Source organism: Protomyctophum parallelum (assembly GCF_964188405.1).
Source record: "Protomyctophum parallelum genome assembly, chromosome: 2".
NCBI classification, from domain to species: Eukaryota; Metazoa; Chordata; class Actinopteri; order Myctophiformes; family Myctophidae; genus Protomyctophum; species Protomyctophum parallelum.
Window position 1 is genome coordinate 44848026 of NC_139699.1, and position 22321 is coordinate 44870346.

The window sequence follows — 22321 nt, forward strand, 5'->3', positions numbered from 1 at the left end:
TTTGAATATAATATATGCGTTCAGAGTGAACGTTTTTTAACTCAAATCTTTGCTTCTGGGGGGGGGGGTCCCTGGAAGAATATATTTTCAGATGGGGCTCGGCGGCCAATTACATATATATTTTTGGGGGTCCTTGACATGAAAATGTTTGAGAACGACTGACATACATAGTTTCAGAAAACTGCCAGGATTTAGAAGACAAATGTTGTAGAATGGTCCTCCGGGTCTAAATGGGTTAATACTCCCTCACTCTCCATCTATTCAGCTTCTAAATCTCTCTCTTTCCTTCCCCTATACCGTCTATATTATTCCAGGACATTCTCATCATTGACTTTATTTCTTTTTTTTTACCTTTTTGTACATTTCCTCTCTGTCCGGGTGCATTCAAATAATGGACGAGAAAACGTTCTGTGTGTCTGGTCCTATAACCACTTTTCCTTGCCCTCGATGGACAACAACATCGTGAGGTCAAGTTAGACGTGAGTATTCACAGGGACCGAAGGGAGGGACGACCGTAGGCGCTATATAAGATAATTCAGCTGCACTTACACTTAAACCCATTTTGGGGTGGAAACCGCTCTTGGTGTTTTAAGCGTTATACGTTAGCACTTTTCTTTCTATAGTCTCAGATGACAGACATTTACAGTCGTTCTGGTCTGTATCATTTCATCCTATATTTCATTACTCTGTGATATCACAAGCTCACACATCGACCGCAAACTGGGTGTTCGTATAAGGACCCGATCCGACCAACATGCCCAGATACATACATATAGCATCATGGAGATCCCCTTTCCCAGAACCAATATAGTATGGGCATGTCATGTATGTATGGCAGTGGTTCCCAAAGTGGGGTCCGGGGACCCCCAGGGGTCCTTGAGGGAGGTCCAGGGGGTCCCCAGCTAAATGATAGTTTGGAACCATATGGGCCCTTATCATAAAGGTCCATTTGGTTCCATTTGTACACTCTCAGAGTTACAGACCCACAAGGGACCCGTCCTTGGCATATCTTTTCAAATGGGGGTCCGCGGGCAAAGATCTTGTCAATTCGGGGGTCCTTGACATGAAAGAGTTTGGGAACCACTGATGTACTGATGTATGGCATATAGCTACTGATTACATCAGGAATCTCCAAATATGGGCATAAAAGGGACACACAGACATAGACGGGTATACAACGGACTCTCTGGCAATGGGAACAACGGGTATTGCATAATCGGGTGGTGGTGGGGGGGCATGCATCGGCCCGGTGCCCGAAGGGTCTAGTATCTAACGAGCATGAACAGACACACACACACACACACACATCTCTCTCTCTCTCTCTCTCTCTCTCTCTCTCTCTCTCTCTCTCTCTCTCTCTCTCTCTCTCTCTCTCTCTCTCTCTCACATCCAAGCCCAACCCTCCCAATTAGCACAAATAAGCCCGTCGGGCTCCGTCTGGCTATAGGGGCTGAAAGGGAGAATTCCAGTTGTGATGATGCCTACATACATGTATACCCGCTGTGTATTTATTTATGCATATACTTATTTTCTGATTTCATAGTGGCATTATGTTATTAATATTGTTAACAATTCCCCCTAACCTGCAGGGTTGTCAAATGGTACAGTATGCGCTATGAACCGTGTTTCATATTGTGCAGAACCAAGTGGTATCTTATACTGTATAGTTTATGAAGGATGACGGTATAGCGTTGTTTCTAACGCCGTTCTACCTCAATAGACATACTGTATTGCACCCCTGTGGTCTGAGTTTCAATTGCTATATTATGTATACATTTCATTTTTCACAGTTATTTCAATCGTAAACATTCAGCCGCTAATAATGATAATTATATCTCAAATGTTATGTACAGTATACTGTATATAGCGCTTTTCTAGTAAGTAGCCAAAGGGTGTGTGTGTGTGTGTGCGTGCGTGTGTGCACGTGCGCGCACATGCGTTTTTGTATACGGTTAGAGAGTTTTTTTGTGCATGCAGCAGAAAAGGAGGTCAGGGTTTGAACGGAGACTCGGGCATTCATCATTAGCCCGCTGCCTGCTGCCGGTAATGTTGGCCGTTACAGCCGTGATTAAGAGCTTCGCTTAGTTCCAGCAGCCGGTACACACACACACACACACACACACACACACACACACACACACACACAACATGGTACCTACTAATACTACACTCTGTATATATCAGGGGGTCTTTTTCACTCTGCATAGATTCTTTCCCCCAAAACTATCTAACACACACACTCACATGCAGCAAGCAAGCAAGCACACACACACACACACACACACACACACACACACACACACAACATGGTACCTACTAATACTACACTCTGTATATATCAGAGGGTCTTTTTCACTCTGCATAGATTCTTTCCCCCAAAACTATCTCACACACACTCACATGCAGCAAGCAAGCACACACACACACACACACACACACACAACCCTTTTATAATTATAGATGTACCTGCATGTGAAATCCTGAACTGTAACCTCCACTGTGCACGCGTGCGTGCGTGCGTGCGTGTGTGCGCGCATGTGTCTGTGCGTTGTTTGGGGGCTGTATTCTACATGGTCTCGCACTACAAGCAAGCTTCAGGGCCTGATGACAAACCTGTCAAAATCACTCATGAAAAGAGCAATTCACTGCTGGACGGTGTCTCTCTCTCTCTCACACACACACACACACAGACACACACACACACAGACACACACACACACCGCAGGACACTGTGTTGCGGCCTGCTGAGTGTACAGTACGTGTGAATAATAATGGCCGGTTATGTATGGCAGCCTGGTGCATGCTTGTGACAGGTCGACGACTACCATGACATCTGATGTCCACACAGTAGGTGTGAAGTCATTTAGCCTGGCTTAGAGTCAACGTGTTATACATTTTTTATCTTGTTCATTCTTTTTTCATTCCAAATTATTCTCAAATTTAAGCATCAAAAGACATTATGTCCTGCAAGTGTTCAAAGATGATTAAAGATTTTCCACTTCTTGCATTCACACAGTACATTTTTTTTTCAAATAAAATAATACAAAACGAAAATATTTTACCTTCACACATAAGTAACATCCTGAATGTTCATTTAACCACTTATTTGATATACTTTGTTGACTGGGGTCCAAGAGGGATATATACTTGTTTCCCACTACAACAAATCTCTCAACGAAATGTTCCAGTTTGATGTTTATCAAACAAGTGTTTATCCAATTCTGGGCGGGAACCCCTTTTGGTGTTAGCATTATGTTATGCTTTAGCTATTGAAAATAGCAGATCTACAAGCTCGTAGCGCGCCACTCGGTGGCGCGCTACGAGCTTGTAGGTCTGCTAATTTTGAAAAATCGAAGAACGACTGACATAGAAACACGGCTTTTTCAGAAAAACTGTCAGGATGTAGAAGACATTTGCATTGATTGTTCCTTCTTCTCTTGTGTCTCCTTCCTCCTCTCTCCTCCATGTCTAGTCGTTCAAGACGGTGTTCACCAGCTGTGAAGTGTTTGATCACTTTGGTCGTCAATACTCCAAGGCCGGAAACATTGTGTGACTCCTCTACCTGTCAGAGCACCCATCAATCACATAAACAAAATAAACAGTAGGCCTATTTAAGTCTATTGTCCTGTGTGTGTGTGTTAATGTCTCACTATTGTCCGTCCGTCTGGGTGCGTGCGTGCGTGCGTGTGTGCGTGCGTGGCTGTAAATGGCAGATGTGGTTATATTGTATCATATTTAGGCGTTCCAGTGTGCCAGCATTGGGGTTAACGGTACAGTAGTTATTTGTGCTGCTGGTAACACAGTAACACCTGAATTGAAACATATACCCACAATTCATGTTATTGCCTTCAGCTGCCCGTTTGGCCCATCTGTAAAAATAAAAAAAATAGAAAGACGGGAGGCGACAAATTCTGAACGGAACTCGCATCTTTTAGGGCCTTCAAATACGGTACTTTTCTAACAGGCGGAAGGCAAACAACCTTTTTACTTTGGGAAAGTAATATTGAAGAAACTGTATAAGCTGGTTGATGTGTGTACTGTCACTTTAAAAAGCGTAACTTTGTTTACCCGGGCAGCGCTGGTTGGCATTTATCAATACACTTTTAGACCCACGTGTTTTATTATTGTGAAAGATATCCCCCAAATGTAAATTATGAATGTATTATTATTATTTTAATAATTATTATAAATGTGCATAAAATTTGCACAAAAAAATAATAATATTATTTTTTATATATTTTCTTCTGATAAGTCCTCATAGTATAAAGTAGTAGTAAGGTTGAAATCTCTTTTTTGCAAGTAGAAATTAATCCGGGTTTTGCAGGGTTAAAGTGAAGGTCATTTTTTTCGGGGGAAAAAAAAAATCCCTAAAACGCAGCAGTGCAGTGTGTAGAGACCTTAAGGGTAACCATCTGACATAATCTTATCTAGAAAAAAGAAAGAGCAGTGGGGAATACAATAGAAGAGTGAAGGAACTCGCTCATCTGTCTGTTGCCATGACACATAATCCTGAGTCATACGCTCGGTGTGTGTGTGTGTGTGTGTGTGTGTGTGTGTGTGTGTGTGTGTGTGTGTGTGTGTGTGTGTGTGTGTGTGTGTGTGTGTGTGTGTGTGTGTGTGTGTGTGTGTGCGTGCGTGCGTGCGTGCGTGCGTGCGTGCGTGCGTGCGTGCGTGCGTGCGTGCGTGTGCGTGCGTGCGTATACGTGGAGGATGTGGAGCATCTAGGTGAAGGGAAGCGAGGTCATAGTTGTGACACGGGAGCGACTGGCTGTCACGCACGCACACACGTACACGCCCATGTGCACGTGTCACACTGTGCTAGCCCGTCGCTATAGCAGATCTGCTTCTATAGTGACAGCACCATACAGTACAACACTGCTGTGTTTTTGTGTTTGAGTGTCTATATTAAGTGTCTGTATAAACGTGTGTGTGTGTGTGTGCGCTCGCGCGTACGTGTGCGCTCGCGTGTGACACATGGGCGTGCACGCCGCACACTCACTCCCATGCAATACAATGGCAGCTCCGTTGTCTCTTTTTGTTTTCACTCTTTAATTCCTTTATTCCTTTTCTTGTTTTCATTCTCATTCTCTCTCTGTGTCTCTCTTGCTCCCTCTCTCATATACACCCATGCTCTCGCACACACGGGCACACGCACGCACGCACGCATGCATTCCGTCTGACACACTGACCCCCATTCACATGCTACTCACTGCAGCTTCACAATTAAAAGCATGAATCAGACGATGTGAAGTGTGTGTCTGATCTCAGTGCAGCTATAATACTCTCCCACACACAGGTTCTGCATGCCGAACGGGAAGGGACGAACGAGGCAAGTTTGCCTGGCGGCCCCGGTATAGAAAATACAAAAAACAACGCGTTTCAGACCGTGGGATCCTGATGCATTATTCCCAGGTCAGCCATGGAAGATAGAATCCCCGGCCCATGGGAACAATGGCCTGCCCTACTGGGTTAGGGTTTGGTGCTGATCGGTGATGGCAGGACACGCAGGGAATAACACAACTGGAGGTGGATCCAGTCAGCTGTTGTTTTGTAGCATGCCAAAACATGCATAACGCGGGAACTTCTTCAGAACTCTTAGCCACGTATTTCAGAAGTTGTATTTTCCGAAAGCTGTTCCACTGTGGCTCTGAGCTGTGAAATACTCTGTTCTTGAAGAATATTCCATTAAGAATTGTATAAGCGAGTTTTATCCACTTCCCTGGATCGCCAGAGGAAGCAAACTTCTTAGACTCGTGCGGCGGTCGCTTAGTGTTTAACCCATTTTGGGGCGGGAACCCCTTTTGGTGTTTTAAGCTATTGAAAAATAGCAGATCTACAAGCTCATACAAGCTACGAGCTTGTAGGTCTGCTATTTTTGAAAAATCATGAAAATGCGGCACAAATCTTTGAATATATATTCTTTCACAGCGAACGTTTTAACTCAAACCTTTGCTTCTGCTGGTCCCTGGAGGCGCCGGGGGGGGGGGGCGTGGCTGTTGGTAGATTGTACCGCTGAGTAGAGCCTCCTTGTACCCACGCTTGATCGTCGCGATCATAATCCATAGCAATTGCAAATGCATCTCACCTATACTACATTAACGATGCGGTTAATAATGGGTGCGGTTGTTAACGTGCCACCCTCGCGCGTGCGTACACACACACACACACACGAGGACAGTTATACGAAAACAATCTATCTAAGAAATTAAATGTTTATATTTATTAAATCAAGTTATTTAATATGGTTAAATTCATACTGGATGTGCCATTAACTTTAGTTATAGCCTTGCAGTGTCTGTCCGCCCGCCCGACTGCCTGCCTGCCTGTCTCCTTCACTCTGTCTGTCTGCCTGCCTGCCTGCCTGCCTGCCTGCCTGCCTGCCTGCCTGCCTGCCTGCCTGCCTGCCTGCCTGCCTCTGCCTGCCTGCCTGCCTGCCTCTGCCTGCCTGCCTGCCTGCCTGCCTGCCTGCCTGCCTGCCTGCCGCCTGCCTGCCTGCCTGCCGCCTGCCTGCCTGCCTTCTGTCTCCTTAATGTTGTCTGTCTGTCTCATTCACTCTGACTTTCACCCTCAGCCTCACATGTAGCTTCTTTTAGCGTCTTTTCATCGAAACCAAGTCATTCACTGCTTTAATCTTCCCTCTCATTTTCCTCCCTCCCTCCGCTCTCTCTCTCTCCCCTCCGTGTCTCGGCCGTATTCCCCAGGGTATACGGTGCTGTAAGGCTTGGAAGCCGATGCAGAATGTTTAGTAATGGCTTCTTAATGGGCTTGTCGACAGTCACATTAGAGCTGGTATAGCATCGTGGCCGGCCATGCAGCCACGTGCCAAGCCAGATGTCAGACCAGCTGTGGAGCTCGCCTCTCTCACTCATACTCTCGTTTGTAATCACATCTCTCACACGGACGGATGGATGGATGGCACGTGAATAAAGGAGGGAGAGAGAGACAGAGGGAGAGAGAGAGAGAGAGAGAGGAGGCAGACAGGCGAACCCTCCCTGTGCTGTGAAAAGCCACTCATGTCAGCTCTCCTCTGTTCTCTTATAGTTCTCCCCAGCATCGTCTCTCATCTTCTCCTTTTCACAATAGAAGTGCAATATGTTTAAACTAATCTTCCTATATGTGTTCAGTTGTTCTGCTGTTTACCGGGTTAGCGCTCGTAACTATAGCACACTGGATGCTGCCAGAGTAGAGCCTGTGTGTCAGTCATGCATCTTAAAGATGGACTGCCATGATTTTTTCTGTTTCGCACGGGACTATATGGAGTAAACATCAGGGGTGGAAGTGGGCCGGGACCGTCCGGAGCTCCGACCCGGTAAGACCTGTCCCGATGCGTTGTTATTAATCCACCACCGCACCAGACTGGAGAGAGGAGAGTGTTTCTTTCCCTTCGGCTCGCATGATTTGTGTCAATGTGCAGGGAATACCAGACACACTGGTAGTCTGGAATACCAGACACACTGGTAGTCTGGAATACCAGACACACTGGTAGTCACTGGTAGTCTGGAATACCAGGAAGAGTGGACAAGGAGGACGGGGTTAGTGGCTGAGCGAATACGTTCAGAAATGAAAGTGGATCATTCAAATGAATGCAGGCTTGATATGAACATATACCAGAAAGACATTTCTTTTTTTAAACTCCTCCCATGCCAAATGTCAAATGTCCCCCAAATAAACTTTCCTCTATAGCTCAGATTGACCATAAACCATTTATTGCAAAGCTTTTGCATTTTAGTATGGCGGCGTGCATGGCTCTGCTCATGTGATATCAGATAATCTGTGTGCCGAGACACAGGTCTGATATCACATTTGATATCTCCGATTATCTGTGCACCGAGACACAGCTCTGATATCAACGACCCCCCCCCCCTCCCCAGAGCAGAGCCAAAGATACAATAATCCATGAACAACAATAAACAGTAATAAAACACAAGATTCAACACAATGATTCAACACAATTGCAAATAATCCGATAATATCCCATAACCCCTGGACTATAAGAACTACAGGGAGCAGGCCGGGGAGGCGGGGGAAATTTTCACACAGACGCTGAACGAGCTGCTTAGACAGCTCAGGATGAAGAATGACTAGTGAGCTGAGGCTGCTTAAGAAGGCCGCCTGGATTGCACTGTGGGAATGAGGGCGTGGATGAGATAGCTCGTAGCGAATGGGTGAGAAGGGAGATGACCTGGAGAGGCAGCTGATTTAAAGAAGCAGAATGAATTACTAAGGGGAATAAATGAGGGGAACTACTGTATATAGAATAACCTTCTGCCTTCCGTGCCTCAATGAACTATCGCTTACGCTGGATGTGTTTGTATACTGTAGGTGTCTCCACTCACCAGATTGTTTTGTCAGTGATGCCAAGTGAAAGCGAGCAAATATATTGACTATAGAGATGCAACGATACTGATTTTTCAATTCCGATCCGATATATTAATTTTGAAATTTCCCGATATCCGATATTTGCCGATCCGTTATTTGCTGTAGGCTACATTGCAAAACAAATAAATACAAAAAATGCATTAACTTTCAATAAGCCATTTATTAATTGTACAAATGCCTTACATTTAAATTCGAAGAGGGGATGTTTATAGTGTTTAACCTGTAAAAATAAGAATAAGAAGTGTTTAACCTGTAAACCTTAAGGAAATGGCAACCTGTTAAAGGACCTATAACATAAAATTAAACTTTTTCAATTTATTTTGTGTTTTTGGGGCTCCCATGTGTGTTTTCTATCCCCACAAATAACCAATTTTGAACAATCAGGCCTTCATGTCATATGGGTGTTTTAATGGAAATTGCTCTCAGAAACAGCTCGACTGATTTTGGCCTCATCGTGATGTCATCAATGTCACCCTACTTTGTATAATTCCTCCATTTCTTCAGTCTTCAGTTGCAAATTTGCATTTCCACTTTGTTTACAATGTCCACCATTGTTGATTTTCCAAGCTGGCATGGAATGGAAACAAGCCTGGTTTTATCTAGCATGAGTATTATAATGACTCAAATATTAAATAATCTGCATATCAGCACCCTCTCCACCTCAGGACAGTGTGGTACTGCAGCTAAAACTGCTTTCAAAGTCCAGAAAGAATTGACAAGGCCTGGTTATATCAGAGTGGTGATTGAGGCTCAAACCATTAGAAATAACTTTGAGGGACATAGACAATATGATTATTAAATATTAAAAGCAGTTTTAAAATGCATGTTATTTGCGCTTTAATTAATACTATGGTTTATTATTATTATTATTATGTGCAAAGGTAAATTTTTACCCCTAAAGTGATGCCTGCATGTAACCTGTTAATTAATACTATAGTTTATTAATAATAATAATAATAATAGTAATTATTATTATTGCTATATACACGTGGTACCTTTTTACCCCTAATGTGATGCCTGGAATCAGCTGCGCTATCATGTGACAAAAGCCTTGAGCCTTACCGACAGAACTCGGGGAGGAAGAAAATACCTCAGGACGTTTGTTATGGTGCTAGCTGGTGTTGTGTTGCTACTTTAGTTTGCAAACTCTCTTTGTCATAAACTTACAATCTGAATCAATATTTGAGCTTCTGACAACAATGTCATGGTTTGATAACTATGAGCCAATTATATAAAGACGGATTTAACCGCGACGACGACGCGCGCTTATTATTCATCATCATCATCGTCACGTCACAGCAGCATTTTTTTCAATGGCAATAATAAAGTTACAAATATTTAATCACACGCTAAACAGCACGTGTGTGCAGTTAATATATATAGCAGAAGAATGGATTACAAGAGCAATCTCAACAACAATATCAGAACGCAGCTCCACACAACTGAACTGCGCATGCAGTGACTTGACTGATCCGTGCGACGACGGGTAAACTTTATACTTTTAATGCTGTTAAGTCTGTAAGTGATTCCATTCTCTTGGACTTAAACACTCTCCATTCTTCACGAGAAAAAAGCCCCACTAAGGTGCAATATGCACCTTAGTGGGGCTTTTTTCTATAGTCTGTTTGCAGTCTGTATATACTGGAGGTTGGATTCGCTCACTGCACTGTCTGTGCAGGACGGACTGTAGTAAACATTAAACATGTGTCCCCCCCCTGTATCGGAGCGTGTATCGGTGGCGTCAAATCCGATCTCCATCCTGGTCAAACAGAGACAGGGTGCTGCTACTGTGCATGTTGGCTCACTGGAAACACTCTGCTGCACCAGTGGGTCTCACTGCGGTAACACTCTGCTACACCAGTGGGTCTCACTGCGGTAACACTCTGCTACACCAGTGGGTCTCACTGGAAACACTCTGCTACACCAGTGGGTCTCACTGCGGTAACACTCTGCTACACCAGTGGGTCTCACTGGTAACACTCTGCTACACCAGTGGGTCTCACTGGTAACACTCTGCTACACCAGTGGGTCTCACTGGTAACACTCTGCTGCACCAGTGGGTCTCACTGCGGTAACACTCTGCTACACCAGTGGGTCTCACTGCGGTAACACTCTGCTACACCAGTGGGTCTCACTGCGGTAACACTCTGCTACACCAGTGGGTCTCACTGCGGTAACACTCTGCTACACCAGTGGGTCTCACTGGAAACACTCTGCTACATGCAGTGGGTCTCACTGCGATAACACTCTGCTACACCAGTGGGTCTCACTGGAAACACTCTGCTACACCAGTGGGTCTCACTGCGGTAACACTCTGCTACATGCAGTGGGTCTCACTGCGGTAACACTCTGCTACACCAGTGGGTCTCACTGCGATAACACTCTGCTACACCAGTGGGTCTCACTGCGATAACACTCTGCTACACCAGTGGGTCTCACTGCGATAACACTCTGCTACACCAGTGGGTCTCACTGCGATAACACTCTGCTACACCAGTGGGTCTCACTGCGATAACACTCTGCTACACCAGTGGGTCTCACTGCGATAACACTCTGCTACACCAGTGGGTCTCACTGGAAACACTCTGCTACACCAGTGGGTCTCACTGCGATAACACTCTGCTACACCAGTGGGTCTCACTGCGGTAACACTCTGCTACACCAGTGGGTCTCACTGGTAACACTCTGCTACACCAGTGGGTCTCACTGGTAACACTCTGCTACACCAGTGGGTCTCACTGTGGTAACACTCTGCTACACCAGTGGGTCTCACTGGTAACACTCTGCTACACCAGTGGGTCTCACTGCGATAACACTCTGCTACACCAGTGGGTCTCACTGCGATAACACTCCGCTACACCAGTGGGTCTCACTGCGGTAACACTCCGCTACACCAGTGGGTCTCACTGGTAACACTCTGCTACACCAGTGGGTCTCACTGGTAACACTCTGCTACACCAGTGGGTCTCACTGCGGTAACACTCCGCTACACCAGTGGGTCTCACTGGTAACACTATGCTACACCAGTGGGTCTCACTGCGGTAACACTCCGCTACACCAGTGGGTCTCACTGCGGTAACACTCCGCTACACCAGTGGGTCTCACTGCGGTAACACTCTGCTACACCAGTGGGTCTCACTGCGATAACACTCTGCTACACCAGTGGGTCTCACTGGTAACACTCTGCTACACCAGTGGTTCTCACTGCGGTAACACTCCGCTACACCAGTGGGTCTCACTGCGGTAACACTCTGCTACACCAGTGGGTCTCACTGCGATAACACTCTGCTACACCAGTGGGTCTCACTGCGGTAACACTCTGCTACACCAGTGGGTCTCACTGCGGTAACACTCCACTACACCAGTGGGTCTCACTGGTAACACTCTGCTACACCAGTGGGTCTCACTGGTAACACTCTGCTACACCAGTGGTTCTCACTGCGGTAACACTCCGCTACACCAGTGGGTCTCACTGCGGTAACACTCTGCTACACCAGTGGGTCTCACTGGAAACACTCTGCTGCACCAGTGGGTCTCAAAGTGTCCTTGAGTGGCTTCCAAATGGCCCTGTATAGTCTACGGGTCTGTACGGGTCCATTTGGTTCCATTTGTATACACTCTCAGAGTTATTGGGGGAGGATCCTTGAAATTAAAAAAGTCATGAAAACCACTGTACACTGAATGGAACAGAGCCTAAATTAGCATCATCTGTAACGCCTGTGAAGGAAATATATAGAGAAGCGGCCTGGAAGTATATAGGAAGTTGGGATGTTCTGTGTGCATATGAGCCACCCTAGCATCATATCGCACCACATCACATGGCATTGACACGGCTCTGAATCATTTTGATTCGTCAGCTGCTTAAAGTGTAGAGGATATATATATATATAGATGCGTGGTCCATGGAGATGCCGTGAATCGCTCTCAGATGGTGAGATGCAAAGCCTCTATAGATTAGAAACCTGGCAACCGCAGGACTTCCAGGTCTCAGACAGGGGCAGACATGCACTGTCTAAAAGACCTTCAGAAGTACAATGCTCCATCTGAGCGCAAGTGCGTGTGTGTGTGTGTGTGTGTGTGTGTGTGCGCGCATGTGTGTGTGTTTGTGTGTGCGAGAGAGTGCCTGCATGTATATTGTCAAAGTATTGAAGATTCAGAAGGTGGTTCTTTGTCTCCCCTCTCACCCAGTCCCCCCCCCCCCCACACACACACACACACATATATACACACAATGCTCTTTATCACTGAACTCCATCTTTCTGTGTCAGCGATGTTGAAATCTGATGAGGAACTGAAAAGGTGTATTTGTGTGTGTGTGTGTGTGTGTGTGTGTGTGTGTGTGTGTGTGTGTGTGTGTGTGTGTGTGCGCGCGTGCACGCGTGCTGGTCTCTCTACATGTGTTTCTGCATACATGTTTAAATGTGCGTGCGAGTTATAAGTGTGCATGTGTATTATGTGCGTGCTCGCTTAAGGTTGAGACCGGTGGTTGTATGGCCGACTCCACTGACTGACAGCTGTGTATTGACGGACAGGAACATGCTGACAGGCAGACGGATGTGAAACAAAGAGAAATGGAGTCCAGACTGCAGGTTGTGTGCAGGGAACAGAGAGAGAGGCCTGTGGAGCAAGCACATCTTGACATCTGTAACATTAGGTCATATATGGTCAAGGTCCTACAGATCAGATAACGGAAGAAGAACCAAGGAATGTGAGAATGAAGGGAAGTGGGTGGAGAGCTGCTCTTGAGCAGTTGTGTACATTAACTAAGTACATTTACTCAAGTACTGTAAGTAGCCTTGCCGAGCCATGAGGCCCATAGGGACAGGAGCCTATCTCCTGTTTCTGTAGTGTGAGGCAGCTTGATGTACAAGTACACCCCCTGGACATGACGCTAGTATGTCGTGTCAAGTGTCAAGCAGGGAGGCATTGGGTCCCATTTTTAGAGTCTTTGGTATGACCCGGCTGGGGATCGAACCCCGACCTCCCAGTCTCAGGGCGGACACTCTAACCACAAGGCCACTGAGCTGGTAGGCCCCTCCTATAGACAAGCGTAATGTTTGTTTTTAGTTAAACAAACATTAAAAACGCCATTGACAATGGACAGGCAGAGTTTAATGTTTGTTTAGTCGCTATAACACAAACATGAAATGCCATTAACAATAAAGACGGTTTAATGTTTGCTTTGTCTGTGTTTGTTTTACATTACCATTACATCACCTAATTATAGCAACATGAGTTATAGACTTTCATATATTTGCGCCCATCACATTTATTTTTTACTTTACGGGAGTATTTCCATTTTTCAGTACTTTTACTTCTACTCCACTACTTGTCAGAAGCTAATATACTTTTACTCCACTCCAATTATTTGAAGACTTTATTTAGTTACTAGTTACTTTGAAACGGGACATTCTGCACTACAAGTACTTTAAGCACATTTTGATACCAAAACTTTTACTCTAGTACATTTTGAATTGTGGACTTTTACTTGTAACACAGTATTTCTTCATTATTGTATTGATACTTTTACTTAAGTAACAATGTGAGTACTTTTTCTGTTTCACTGTAGATGATGTATGTGCAATAATACATTTTTATTTATTTATTATTTTAGTCTAAGTTCAACAATAGTTCGGGCCTCAACAATATTTATATATATATATATAATAATAATACAACTTTTTTTGTATAGCACCTTTCATGACATGAAATGCAGCTCAAAGTGCTTTACAGAGCAATGGAGAAAGAAATAAAAGAAAAGCAAGCCATAAAACATAATAGCAGTAATGCAATACAGTGAGGACATGAATAACAAAAAAATGTAAAAGATCAATGAAAAGCAAAAGTGTAGAAGTGTGTCTTGAGCTGTGCTTTAAAAATGTCTACAGAGGCTGCCTGTCGAAGGTACAGTGGGAGTTTGTTCCACGCCGTAGAAGCAGAAAGCTGCTTCACCGTATTTTTTAGTTGCCATTCTTTTTGGCAAAGCGAGCAGGCCAGCAGTGGAAGACCTTAGGGGGTGGTTTGGGACATATTTAGGCAGGCAGTCATGTAGGTAGGAAGGTGCGAGACCATTGAGAGCTTTATACACAAGTAAAATTATTTTAAAATCAATCCTAAAAACAACCGGAAGCCAATGCAGTGAAGCTAAAACTGGAGTAATTATGTTCTCTCATCTTAGTTATATTGGCAATATAATATTGCATCACAGTTTCTGACCCATATGGGAGTGTGGCCTGTCATTGCAAGACAAGTCAATTAGTTACATCATGTTAATTCAATCCAATTCTCATGAAGACAGCCCATACTGCCCAATCAGGAACTTTTTTTTTTTTAGCTGACCCTCTGACATCAATGCATTCCATTGGACTTTGCGGTCTAGTTTGCCTTTACAACCGACTTTACAGAAAAACAGATTTGTATTTTTGTGATTTTTGGAAATAATAGTCCCAAGTCAATCTTGTGGATTACTTGCATAATGTAAATAGCTGACTCTACATCATTACAATCCAGGACCCACACTGTGTCGGCTAGCCTATAGGACACCCACTGATAGCCTATAGGACACCCACTGATTAACCCTAACCCTAACCCTAGCCTATAGGACACCCACTGATGTCCATTTGAAGCAGACAGCGCACAAGATTGGACCCTATAGATGTGCCGTCATCTTTACTGTATGCATTGTTAGTTACGTCTCTCCATCTCCAGTGTTGTTTTTGGCAGCACATTTATATTTTAGTTTTAGTCATAGTCTCTTGAATAGTTTCCATTTCGTTTTAGTCACATTTTAGTGACCTGGAATGTTTTAGTGTTAGTCTAGTTTTAGTCGACTAAATATCATAAGGTTTTAGTCGACTAAATCTACAGTTGATTTAGTAAAATAAAATGTATTTTGGCGGGCCTTGATGACCTGCCTCGTAACGACCGTTTCTTTTTGCTAAAATAGACGATCTACAAGCTCACAACGTGTCACAGCGCGACGCGTTGTGGGCTTGTATAGACCGATTCACAGAGGGGTGCCCTGGGCGCGGCCATTACTGAGGGGTAATCCATGGAGCAGGTGCTCCGTAGGCCAGGTGTAGCTAATCAGTGCTGCTGCACTCAATGGTACACCTCAGTAATGGCCGCACCCAGGAAACCCTCTGTGAATCGGTCTATAGAGTGTCTATTTTCAGCATGCAACCAAGTGTAAAATGACTTATACTGGATCTCTAGTCCACTAGTCCCTTCCTAACATTTTAGTCTCGTTTTTATTTGTTGACAAAATCGTCACTATATTTAGTCTTCGTTTTAGTCATCATAGCTTATAGTTTCCATTTAGTTATCGTCAGTGGGAAAAGGGAGTCGACGGACATTTTTCGTCTTAGTTTTAGTCGACGGAAACAACACTGCTCCATCGGGAGAGGGAGACAACAGACACAGAACTTACCTTTAATTTATCTATCCCATGTTTCACTGCTATTTGAATTACAAAATGACTGGCTGACAGGCACGCTATAGATGATTGGATGACTAACTGATTGATTAGCTTGCTGATTGGCTGGCTGTATGACTTCCTGGAGGTGTTGTGTTGACGTGTGTAGTCTTTGTTTGTTCCTCACGGCTGTCGCAGTGAGCAGCAATCTTAACGTCTTATCATTGACCTTCAGCCCCCCCCCCCCACTCCCACCCCAAAAATATCTACACTAGCACACACACATACACACACGCGCGTGGGCACGTGCATAAGTGTGCGTATGTGTGAGTGTGTGTGTGTGTGTTTTGCCTCACCTCAGGAAACTTGTGGCTAATTCCATTAGTGGGAGGAGAGACTATGTAAATGAGGAGAGACAGCTGGTGCCTTCTATTGGTGGAGGGTAGGGGGTGATGGAGCCAGCCTAGGGGGCCACAAAACATTGTTACACACACACACAACGCGCGCACACACACACACACTCAAAACATTGCCACACACAAATTCACATGCACAACACACAGTAATACTCTGCCACAATGGGCTATACAGACACAAACAAATTTGCTCACTCACAATCAAATGAAGCACAAAACTAGATAGATAGACGCGCACGCACACACACACACACACACACACACACACACACACACACACAGCTTTAAATCACCATCTTCAGCCTAAATGACAACCAAAGTAAATTTGAAACTCCCACTAGTTCATGTTTTCAGCATGATAATGAGACAAACTCAGCACCTGGGTCCATTCTGTTGAACTGTTGTTGCCCCCCCCCCCCCTCCCCAACAGACTTTATTATAATCCTATTGGTCATCAGAAATGGTCACACTATATGTGAGGTCTATAGCTATATTGAAAGACACACACAAACACAAGCCTCGGTCGGTCCCTACCTTATACTCATCTGCGTAAGAGAAAAGCCTGGTCACAACATTTAAGGCAGAAAGAGTGCATGTATCGGCGGAATTGTCCGGCCGGAACCTCCGGCCGGAGGTATTTTCCACGGATACGATATTGTTCAACCAACCACAACACTGTGCACAAAGCAGATATCCATTCCCACACGCACGCGCACGCACGCACACGCACACACGCACGCACGCACGCACGCACGCACACACACACACACACACACACACACACACGAACACACACACGGCAGGTATTTATCATTATATCTCACTACGTCCAATTACTCCCCTCGCTCACCATCTGTCTCTTTCTTTCTCATGTTCATTCAGTCTCTCACAGATGACAGATACATTGTAGATCTACGTAAATTCATAGATGTGTATTTTTATATAAATTGTTTCTATTCTGATCTAGAGCTACCGGTTGACAGACACACTGCTTGACTGCAGGGTTTTGAAACCACTCTGTTTGACATTTCCACGATTAACCCATTTTGGTGTGGGAACCCCTTTTGGTGTTTTAAAGCATTATGTTATACTTTAGCTATTGAAAAATAGCAGATCTACAAACTCATAGGGGCGGCACCGAGTGCCGCGCTATGAACTTGTAGGTTTGCTATTTTAGAAAAATCGTGAAAATGTGCCTCAAATCTTTGAATATATTCTTTCAGAGTTTCAGTTTTTAACTCAAATCTCTGCTTGTGGGGAGATCCCTGGAAAAACATATTTTCATATGTGGGGGTCGGCGGCCAATTACAGATCATTTTTGGGGTCCTCGACACGAAATATTGAGAACCACTGACAGAAACATGAGGTTTTTCAGAAATAAAATCATTTTAAAAATGTCGACGTCAGGCCTAAATGGGTTGTTAACAGATTCAATTGACGTACAATGCAACCAATAAAACGAGAGTGCAGTCTTACTTTCTTTCTTTATTTTTACGTTTTCGGGCCAGGTATAGGGCGTGAAAGGTGTGCTAATTAGTAAAGCCATGCAGGCTTAATTTTCGGGCCAGTAAAGAACTCTAGTTTTCGCCGGCTGCTGGGCGCGGCTGCGCTATGAACTTCGGACGGGCCCGTCTAGAGTTTGACTGACTGACAGGGTTTGCAGGTTTTCATATAGTAATCTGCGACCTACAGTCGCAACAAATATGTATGAAATCCTTCTATAAAAAAATTTAGAAGCACGTCAAATAAAACCTGCGTTAACTCCATTAAGGGCCTTATTTAATCCATTAATAAAATGTGCCCATCGTTTATAGCGCCGGGACCACTTTTACAGACGGACCGGATGTTGTTGTGAATGTGTGAGTAGCAGCTAGCAATAGCCACAACACTACCGATGCGATCGACAACGACGGGAGGTAAGTCTTAAATCTAACGAGACTAGCGACTGGACAGCGGGGGCCCGTCAAACCTTTTTTTTTATAATTAGGCGGGATGATTTAGATTTTCGTTGTCTTCAAAAACCGGCAGGGAACATTTTCGATGACGTGTCACTGTTGTGCAACACAGAGGATTGCGCAACAAGCGCTCCTATTGGCTGTGGAGCGATGCGGCCGGTTTTCATATCACTAACTTGACGGAGATTAATCAATCTCCGTCTCGGGCACATGACCGTATACTAAGTACCATGACGAACATCTACGTCATGGGCCCTTAAACTGTTTTAACCACATGGACCCTATATAGCGTCCATATTATACGAGGCAAGTCATGATAAGGCGAACAATCAGAAAACATTTGGCTATTTTTAAAAGGTCACCGCAAAAAATAAAAAATAAAAAAACCATGGTGGATGAAGAATGAAGAGTCCGGGCCCGGAGGCAAGACGCGAGCGAGCGAGCGGCGTAATGGAGCCGTGTTGCTCGGTAAGGTGAGTGGAGTGAGTTGTGAGTCGAATGTGACCACATGCTGCTTGACTGACAGGTAATGAGAGAGGAGGCTGGACCGACTGTCACAGCGCTAATGTGATAGGCGATACCCCCAGGACACACACACACACACGTGCACACACACACATAAACACACACACACTCACACATTCTCTCTGTCTCACACACAGATCAATCTCACTCTCAAACACACCATGCCGCTCTCCATTTCTCTCACACACAACACACCCTCTACTACTTTTCTTTTTACGTGCTTACCTTCCACACCTACAACTACACCCCCATGCACGCACACGCACACACACCTACAACTACACCCCCATGCACGCACACACACCTACAACTACACCCCCATGCACGCACACGCACACACAGTGTTGGTGTTTTACTGCAGGTTAATAATGAGAGGAAAGGTGTGTGACCCCGTCAGAAGTGTGTGAGACTGACCCACAGAAATGAGACAGGAGGTGAGACCCAAGTCCACCCTGAGGGCACTGTGTGTGTGTGTGAGGGGGGGGGGGGTGGTGAGTGGTTGCATGTCCATCCCACCTCTCCCCTCACAGATGACATGTGGAGTCATTTACATGCACTTACACGCTTCGCACACACACACACACACACACGCGCGTGCACTGGCTTGGTGTGATGCTACTGTCAGATGTCAGGATGCAGATGGGGAAGGGGGAGGGCAGGTCACGTCTGTTCTTCTCAAACACACACACACACACACACACATACACACACACACACACACACACACCTGTCTTGCCTCTCAAGGCTTCCAGCTACTAAGAGAGTTGTCAGCGCGTCTGGAAAGGCTTTTGACATCTGCCAGCAAGCCCCCCCCCCTCCACACACACACACACGCGCACAACCACTCATGTCTCCCCTGCCACCTCATTTCAGAACAACAGAGCATCTCCCAGTGATCAACATTTAGACACAGTCATCACTTACTGGGCCTGCCTGTCACACACACACGTCACTCACACACACACACACACACACACTGACACAAAGCACTCTCTCTCTCTCTCACACACACACACACACACACGCACACACACTTTATAGGTGCGTTTTGAGGTGACTGTGAAGTCCAAGGCGAGAGCCACATGGTCTACTATTGCATTTAGGCCTGAAAATATATATTTTTAATATGTATTTTTTTCTGAAAAACCTCATGTTTCTACTGTATATCAGTGGTTCTCAATATTTTATGTCAATAACCCCAAAAATGATATGTAATTGGCCGCCGACCCCCATCTGAAAATATGTCGTTCCAGGGACACACCCCCAGAAGCAAAGTTTTGAGTTAAAAACGTTCGCTCTGAAAGGATATATTCAAACATTTGGGCCACATTTTCACGATTTAAAACAAATAGCAGACCTATACAAGTTCATAGCGCGGCACTCGGTGCCGCGCTATGAACTTGTATAGGTCTGCTATGAACTTGCTATTTTTCAATAGCTATAAAGTATAACACTTTAAAACACCAAAAGGGGTTCCCGCCCAGATTAAGTTGGTCCTTGTATCTCCTCTCTTCACCTCTGGCAGATTGGTGGCCATGGTGTGTAACTGACAAAGGAAATAGAGCATGTGTGGCACCCCCAGGAGAGTGTGACCCAATGTAATGTGTTTTGAGTGTTTTTTGGGTTTATGAAGGTTTACATGAGGGTTTACATTTAATTCTGTGATTTAAATGTACTGTAAGTGTAACATGCAATGAGGACGGAACGTTTGTTCTAGCCACGTTTCTCTGGGGTCTGAATATAAGGAGCGCAGCTTCCGGTTTTCCTCAGATCCGTTCTGGAAAGAAAAGCAAACAGTCAAGTCTTTTCATGATTCCGTCTTTTCTCCTGTTCATTCAGGTCAGTACCATGTAAACAATGTAACGATCTACCTCATAAGAACAGACCTTATAAGTATTGTATTTTCGCTAAGTATTATTGTGAAAAACGAATGTTTACAATGACGTCTTTTGAGGAAGAAAAGATATAATGAGAAAGGAAACTGACGCCATTTTGTGCCAAAGCGTGGTGGGTCAGAACGGGGTTTTCAAGGGTCTGGGTGACGCCATTTGGTGCCTAAAACTCCCGCGGATTATGTTCTTTTGTCAACAGTGTGAAACACAAACATTACAAATTAACATGTCAATGCCTGTGAACAACACAGATATAATGTCACGTTTGGTAAACAGTAGCTTAAAGGAACAGTGCACCTTAAAAACTGCACTTTGATAATGCACTTTTATACAGTGTGTCAAACCAGTTATATACCTACTGTGAGATTAAATTATGCCTTTCTACTAAGGGGTCATTGTTGATTTAAGAGTCAAATAAGGTATTTACTGTGAGTGATGATGTGAATTAAGATGATTTGAATTTGTATTGAAGTGACTGGAATTCTTATTAATGTGGAAATGAGCCAAACTACTGTACCAAAGACTAAAACAGAAATGATGTGAATTGTATCGTGATTACATGATGGTTGATAATTTGGGGTTTAATAAAACCGACAGAGATCCGTTCTGGAAAGAAAAGCAAACAGTCAAGTCTTTTCATGATTCCGTCTTTTCTCCTGTTCATTCAGGTTCAGTTTTGTACTGAGGTACTCAGCGGCCCTGAGACCCGTTACAAATCTTGGGGGCTCGTCCGGGATCGGCGCCACCTACTGGTCTGTCGCTGATCTTCAAATGACACCTGGAACCGACTGATGCAAGCAGAACACTGTCAGCTAAAGCAGAACACTGTCGGTTGAAACAGAGTTGTCGGTGAAGGCAGAACGTCGTCAGCTAGAGCAGAGAGCTGGTGAGTGAAGCAGAGTCACCGTCACCTGGAGCAGAGCCGTCAGCTAGAACAGAGCTGTCAGTGGAAGCAGAGTCATCGTCAGTTGGAGTCGTTGTCGTCAGCTGGAGTCGTTGCAGAACATTGGAGCTGTTGTCGTCAGCTGGAGTCGTTGCAGAACATTGGAGCTGTTGTCGTCAGCCGGAGTCGTCGCAGAACATTGGAGTCGTTGCAGTCAGCTGGAGCGGTTGTCGTCAGTTGGAGTCGTTGCAGAACATTGGTTGCTAGAGCAGAGCCTTGTCGGAGTCAGACCACAAGACGTTGTTGAATTGTGTGACACTCGGTGTGAAGGACAGGACTCAATACGCTGTTTAACTGTAGCGTGAAATACAAGGAGCTACTGCCATGGCTGACAATGGAAGAAAGCGCCTTGTTTGGGACATTAGAAAAAAACTACTCACCCTGTCAGCAGAAGACCTCTTCGACATCGCCCAGGGCTTGGGTCCGGGGCTCGACCCGAAACCATCTGACCTTAAAGGAGACCATGAGGCCTGCTTCGACTATGTAAGTGCATTCCTGAACAGTAAGCGCTTGACTGAATTAGAAGATAGTGGTATGACTGACTTGTTGATTTTGAATGATGGTATTGATAGAATGATCCAGACCTGCATTGTATTACGTTCATCAGATGACACAAGTGATTTACCGTTAGACAACACAGAGACAGTTATCCATACATCAGATAGTGCTCACAGTGCAGATGGCAGTGTCACCACACCACATCAAACTAGCCCTGCAGCCAACACAAACAATGCCATGAGCCAAATGTCCCAAGCCGCAGGCACAGTTACTGGTGCCACAAATATGGAGTTAATGAA